The sequence below is a fragment of the Rana temporaria genome, chromosome 3 (genome assembly GCF_905171775.1).
Source record: "Rana temporaria chromosome 3, aRanTem1.1, whole genome shotgun sequence".
Taxonomy (NCBI): Eukaryota; Metazoa; Chordata; class Amphibia; order Anura; family Ranidae; genus Rana; species Rana temporaria.
The window spans coordinates 193137884-193145622 of NC_053491.1; positions in this window are offsets into that span (position 1 = coordinate 193137884).

Below are 7739 nucleotides of genomic sequence, written 5' to 3' on the forward strand. Positions count from 1 at the left end.
TTGGAAATTCCGACAAGAAAACGCAGTGACGTACAACACTACGACGAGCCCAAAAAATGAAAATTCTGAGCATGCATAGGATTGATTCCGAGCATGCGTAGGATTTTTGTGCGTCGGAATTGCATACAGACAATTGGAATTTCCGACAATAACTTTTCCGACTAAGTCAGATGGGGCCTACACACGGTCAGAATTTCCGACCAAAAGCTCACATCGAACTTTTCTTGTCGGAAATTCTGATCGTGTGTACGCGGCATTTGGCTGCCAGTACGCCTGGAAGACTATGCTATTTTTGTGTAATGCTGTTAATAGCGGTGCAGATTCCCTGCTGTGTTACAACATGTTGCTCGCTCCTGGGTTGGCTGACTGGCTCTTGCAATCTGCATGAATTTACTTTTAAAATCTATGCGATTTTTTTTTTTTTTCCCCATCTGATATTTGTTATCTGGCAGAAGTTGTAGCCATAAGGCTTATTTGTTGCGTACGTTTTCTCCATAGGTATCTAGAGCTTTTTTACAGATCTCTTTGAGGTAGTGTATTTTATATGAAGAGTTTGTAAGAAGATTAATGGATGGCATCTGTTCAGTTGTCCTATTTGCTATGTGATGTATGTCTGCTGTGCAGAATTGTATTCTTGTGCCTTTCTATGTTTTGAGCATTGGTTGTGAATGCAAAGATTTGTCACACAACCCAAACCACCCAGTAATACATGTAAGGTATTTAGTGTAGGGTTAATTAAAAAAAAAAATTGGGTTTGAGGATCTTCATAATGATTGTGCTTTGTTTTAGTTTTTGTAAGCTTTTATTTGTGAATCAACACACTGAGCATTGTATAACAGAAATGGTACTGCACACTTCATGTAAGCTGATAGATGACCATGGCCGCCGCCTCTGTTTCATGTTGTGGGCAGTGCTGTCTGGCTAGATTGCAGAGTAATGTTTTTTTTTTTTTTTCCTGGTCAATGAGTTCCATCTTTGCTGTCTAAATTTGGTGAAACACATGAGTTTAGAAACTATATTAATCTATATCTTTTTTTTTTTTTTAATTAAAATATGATTGGCTACAGTGGGGATCGAAAGTTTGGGCACCCCAGGTAAAAATTTGTATTTATTGTGCATAACGAAGCCAAGGAAAGATGGAAAAATCTCCAAAAGGCATCAAATTACAGATTAGACATTCTTATATGTCAAAAAAAGTTAGATTTTATTTCCATCATTTACACTTTCAAAATTACAGAAAACAAAAAAAAAATGGCGTCTGCAAAAGTTTGGGCACCCTGCAGAGTTAATATCTTGTACTGCCCCCTTTGGCAAGCTTATCACAGCTTGTAAACACTTTTTGTAGCCAGCCAAGAGTCTTTCAAATCTTGTTTGAGGTATCTTTGCCCATTCTTCCTTAGAAAAGTCTTCCAGTTCTTTGAGATTTTTGGACTGTCTGTCACGCACTGCTCTTTTAAGGTCTATCCATAGATTTTCAATTATGTTGAGGTCAGGAGATTGTGAAGGCCATGGCAAAAACTTTCAGTTTACGCCTCTTGATGTAATTCCCAGTGGATTTTGAGGTGTGTTTAGGATCATTATCCATTTGCTTTTTCACAGATGGCATCAAATTACCATCCAAAATTTGCTGAAATTGTATTGAATCCATTTTTCCTTCTACTTGTGAAATGTTTCCTGTGCCACTGGCTGCAATACAACCCCAAAGCATGATTGAACCACCCCCATGCTTAAAAGTTGGACAGAGGTTCTTTTCATTAAATTCTGTGCCCTTTCTTCTCCAAACGTACCTTTGCTCATTCCGGCCAAAAAGTTCTATTTTAACCTCATCGGTCCACAGAACTTGTTTCCAAAATGCATCAGGCTTGTCTATGTTAATTTGCAAAGTTCAAACGCTGATTTTTGTGGTGAGGACGTAGAAGAGGTTTTCTTCTGATGACTCTTCCATGAAGACCATATTTGTACAAGTATCTCTTTATAGTGGAATAGTGTACCACAACTCCAGTGAATACCAGATCTTTCTGGAGGGATCGTGCAGTCAAGCGTGGGTTTTGAATTGCTTTTCTCACAAACCTGCGAGCTGTTCTGTCTGATATTTTTCTTGGTCTTCCAAATCTTGCTTTAACTTCCACTGTTCCTGATTGCCATTTCTTAATTACATTACGAACAGAGGATATTGACATCTGAAAACGCTTTGCTATCTTCTTATAGCCTTCTCCAGCTTTGTGAGCGTCAACTCTTTTCAGTTTCAGTTTTCTAGACCAGTGTTTCTCAACTCCAGTCCTCGGGGCGCACCAACAGGTCATGTTTTCAGGATTTCCCTCAGATCAAACTGCTGTGGTAATTACTAAGGCAGTGAAACTGATAAAATCACCTGTGCACAATAATGGAAAGCCTGAAAACAAGACCTGTTGGTGCGCCCCGAGGACTGGAGTTGAGAAACACTGTTCTAGACAACTGCTTAGAAGAACCCATGGTGCTGATTGTTGGGGCAAGGTCAGATGAGTCTGGGCATTTAAAACCTTTGAGATTGACATCACCTGGTCTTCCCAGACGATGATTGAGAACATTCCATGACACTGGCAGGTCTCAGCTTTGCAAAGGGGGCAGTATAGGTTATAAATTCTGCAGGGTGCCCAAACTTTTGCAGACGCCATTTTTTTGTTTTTTGTCATTTTGAAAGTGTAAATGATGGAAATAAAATCTAACGTTTTTTGACATATAAGAATGTATAATCTGTAGTTTGATGCATTTTGGAGATTTTTCCATCTTTCCTTGGCTTCGTTATTCACATTAATACAAATTTTTTCCTGGGGTGCCCAAACTTTCAATCCCCACTGTATATCGGTTCCAAGGCAAGGATATTTCCAGGACCAGAGGACTGTTCTCAGCCATTTTTACGATTTACACATACCTGTTGCATTGCATAGCCAGAATTGTGACCCATTCTTCGCCAAAAACTATAGCTTCTGTGGCACTTGTTTTCTTATCAATTGAAAAGCATCCACCTATTGCCGAAAACCTCCCTGTGCTCTCCCCTTTTGCAAGCAGCATGGAAAGATGTTAGACTGACAATGTTGTATAATGCAATGGAGCCTTTCACTTTCATGCTGATTACTGCAGTAAAGAGGATTGTGAGAAGACAACTTTGGGCAGATAGATATGACGGCTGTATTTTTTCAATGTATTTCATATCTTTTTATTGGATATATAACTGCCATAATTTTTATTTGATTTTTTTTGCCTGGCCTTTAGTACATTATTGAAATATTGCATTTGGTGTGCATGTAATTTAGTTTGTTTAGAATTTAGTTTGATTGCCTATCTCATACATAGAGTGATTTCTTCTTCCCCTTTTTTCTTTTTCTTTCTTTTTTTTTGAGAAACCCAAGTGCTTCTTTACAAAACTGCAAGAGTGCATCATTGGTCCAAATGAGAATTCATATTGACCAATAAGGCGAGTGTTGCCCATAGATGGAGAACTGTGGGCAGCAACTTTTCTTGTCTCATGCCTGTTATGTATAACTTAGTTTGTTTTAGCGAACATGCCAAATTATAAGATACATAGAACGCAGGCTTAGACATATTCTGTTTTAGAGGAAAAAGGCAGATTTTTTCCTTAAGTGAAAAGTGCACTAATATTGACAACTGGTAGGAACACCGGAACACCCAGCATTCACTCTATTTGGCTTGAGATTTGGGGGTCGATAAGGGCAATATACGGTAACCTGTTTGCTGGTGAATTGGTGTTTGACCAGACTTAATAATTTCCATGCATCGTAACGTTATCACTTTTATTTAGCAGATTTATACAGCAAATGGTTTGTTTGTTGCCACAGCTGGCTTTAAATATTAAAATGTAGTTATTTATGCTGGATACAGTGGTCTGCTCACTAATGAATTTTTGGAAAGGCTAATTAGTGCTACGTCCTTATTCGACTATGAGCACTTATGAATTTAGTAAAAACAAGTAGTAAAATTGATCAACTTGTAAAGAGGAACTAAAAGTAATAATAATTTGTAGTAGATGCTCAGAAGCAATATTTCTTAAAGATTATACATAAAACACAAATTGGCAACATCGTGCACAGTTTTTGCATTTTCTTTTCCTTTTATTTTGGAAATGTCAATTAGCCCAGGTTCACACTGAGCTGCGGGAATAAAGCCGTGCGAGTTTAGCTGAACTCTCACGGTTTCACTCCCGCATTTCAATTCCGATTTCGGACACGAGACATCTGTGCAGGATTGGATTTTGCACAGATGTCGATGTAAATCGCAGCCCGAAATTGCAAAAAGTAGTACAGAAACTGCTTTTTGAAATCGGTGCAGCGCCGCAGGTGCGGTGTCGCACCAATTTAGGTCGGTGTCATTGATTCCAATTGCCACCAATTTGAAACAGTCTGAGCCAGGGCTTAGAGTAAATGTGTTTGGGACTTTTCTTAGTTTAATTTGCCCCAGCCATGATAATCCTGCTACATTTTGACTATGATTTTTTATTTATTTTTTTGGATCAAAGTACACTATAATCTTGCTAAGTTTTGTCCATGATTACTCCTTAACTTATATTTAAACCAAAATGTGTCTAGGTATAATTTACACTTCATTAGGCTTTCATGCTGTGTGTTTTTGTTAATGTTTTGCTATTTATTTCCATCTATGACTGATCAGCAGTAACAATGCATAGAGTAAATACAGAGTAAAACCAGTTGCTAATGGTTGTTTCTGTACTTTCTCCTCTTAGCACCTTCTTCAGTTGTTTGCACTGTGAAAAAAAAATTACAGTCCTAAGAGCTGATATGTACATTTAACCCTCTGTACAGAACATTCAACTAAAATGCACTGTATATAAACTATTGAAAATGTTACATTTTGTGAATTTATTTAAGATTAAAACAATTAATTTTATTTGTTTTGCAGTATGCATGTTTATTTTTCATATAACACTGGTACTGGGAAGTTTACAAGTCAGATGTGCAATGCTTTTGGGTCATTTACATTAAACTACTGGCACAAAATGGCTTTTTAACACAGTTTATTAAGTGGTTGAATAGGTTTCCATAATCCAGTATTTTTTTACTTAATGCATTCTATGTTTTAATAAAAAAAGCTGCCTGTGTGCAGCAGCCCCCCTAACACTTACCTGAGGTCCCTCTCTGTCCAGCGATGTCCAAGAGTGTCTCAGCAGTCCAAATTTCTCCTTCCTTATTGGCTGAGACACATCAGTGGCGCCATTGACTCTTGTTGCTGTCAAAGTAAGCTAGCCAATCAGCGGAGAGAGGGGGCAAGGCCGAGTCGGGGGGGGGGGGTGGTCCGTGTCTGAATGGACATAGGGAGCTGTGACTTGGCTTGGGTGTTCCCATAGCAAGCTGCTTGCTGTGGGGGCACTCAACGGGAGGGAGACGCCAAGATCACCGAAGAGGGTGTGCTAATGCACTGCAACAGACCAGGTAATTATAACACGTTTGTGTTTTGAGATTTTAGAAATCACTTTAAACGGCTCTTCCCTTAGACACTTTTATAAATTTGGCTCACTTTGTCTTACATTATACAAGGATGCTAGAATAAATTGACAGTAGAGCCCAATCACACCAATGCTGTCCCATGGGAGAAGGGGAGTTAAGCACATGCTTATCCATACAGGGAAATGCTGGGTATTTCACTCCCATTGAAGCAGGGAGGGTGCGAAGAAAAGGTATGTGCTGTTGGGGGGGGGGGGGTGGATGAGTTGGGTGGCTCCACTTTCGACATTAGGAAGGTTAGTAAATGTTAACCATATTTTAAAGCTTGTTTCCTGTAATTTTTTTAATGGCTTGGACCAAGCTGGCCTAAACAAACTATCTCCTCCACTACGGAACTTAACACGTTTGAAGAACTAGTGTAGGAAGAAGGGTTTTAATTATTGGCATTAGTCGGTGTGTTCCAATAGGCAACAAATCCAAAATGACTAAAGCTAAACCAGGATGACTAAATTCAAGTATAAAAAAGGCACATTAAAGCGAGAAACTATCCTTTAGAAAATATAAGGCTGAGGGGACACTATCAACATCCCAGCACTCCTCACTCCAATAGTCATCAGTCTGTCCCTCGAACTCGACTAATCAGAGGAAGCTTTATAGTAATTCACAGAATACAAAGCTGCCTATAAATGGCTGAGCGCTGCACAGTTTGACTGCATTATTCAGGGTGTAAGATGGGAAGCCTTCATCTCCCAGCCAGAACCCAGTACTGTATGCAGCTGAACCTACATACAATGCTTAGAGCAAGTGCAGCACTTGGTAAAGACAATAGTTTATTTGCACCAACTTGGTCCATGTGAACTCGTGGACCTGAAGTCAAAATGTGGCCATTTGCTATCTTATAGGAACATCTAGAATAGTTATTTGTGCATAGGCAGTGCCCTGAAAGATCTACCCTACATCTTAAAGCGGAGTTCCACCCAACTTTGCTACTTTACTTTGACAGCATTTACACAGTTCAATCATTCTAAAATGGGGGGGGGGGGGGGAAATTCTCCTAAGAGTTAGTTAGGTTTGAAGTTTTTTCAGTGGCCTTTCCGGTCTCTGCTACCCGTGGGTATGGCCGTCATATCCACACTGTCTCCTGGGAGCTATGTGTCCTTTTTCCCAGGAGTCAGTGTGGATGGCCGCCACTCATTCTTGTGAGATTCGCAAAACCGGAAGTGATGCAAATCTCTTTGTTGCCATCACAACGGGGCGGGCAATTCTGACGACGGCTGTTGTAATGGCAACAAGGAACATACTGAGCATGCGCGGGAACAGGTGGTGCATGCTGGTAGCTCGGGATCCCCGTATCCAGGAACTGTATGCTTGTGGGCTTCACATTACCACAAGCAAGATGAAAACTGTCAGTAAGAAATTTTAGAACTACGTTTTTTTATACGAAACCAGACATGAGGGGGATATACAGTGCCTTGCAAAAGTATTCGGCTCAGTTGTATTGCAACATCATATATTAACAATGATGCATCAGGGGATCTATTTATTTTAAAAAAATCACTAAACCATTTGCCTAGCCATAAAAAAAAAAAAAAAAAATCCCTTTTATTTTGTCTAAAAGGTTTATTTCCGGTAATCATCATCTCCATCTAGTGGCCACAATGTGTTTTTTTTTTTTTTTTTCCTTTGGCAGATTTTATATAAACACCCAAGTGTTTTCCCCGTTTCCACTGGCCTACAAGAAAAGTTGTCTTTTCATATTGGATATACATTTTAAAGTAAAAGAATGCAGAAAAAAAACATGTGTACCCCAAAAAAAATAAAAAAAAAATGTATTTAATTTTATTAACCACTTAACCCCCGGACCATATTGCTGCCCAAAGACCAGAGCACTTTTTGCGATTCGGGACTGCGCCGCTTTAACTGACAATTGCGCGGTCGTGCGACGTGGCTCCCAAACAAAATTGGCGTCCTTTTTTTCCCACAAATAGAGCTTTCTTTTGGTGGTATTTGATCACCTCTGCGGTTTTTATTTTTTGCGCTATAAACAAAAATAGAGCAACAATTTTGAAAAAAATGAATATTTTTTACTTTTTGCTGTAATATCCCCCAAAAACATATATAAAAAAACATTTTTTTTCCTCAGTTTAGGCCGATACGTATTATTCTACCTATTTTTCGTAAAAAAAAATCGCAATAAGCGCTTGATTGGTTTGCGCAAAAGTTATAGCGTTTACAAAATAGGGTGTATTTTTATGGCATTTTTATTATATTTTTTTTACTAGT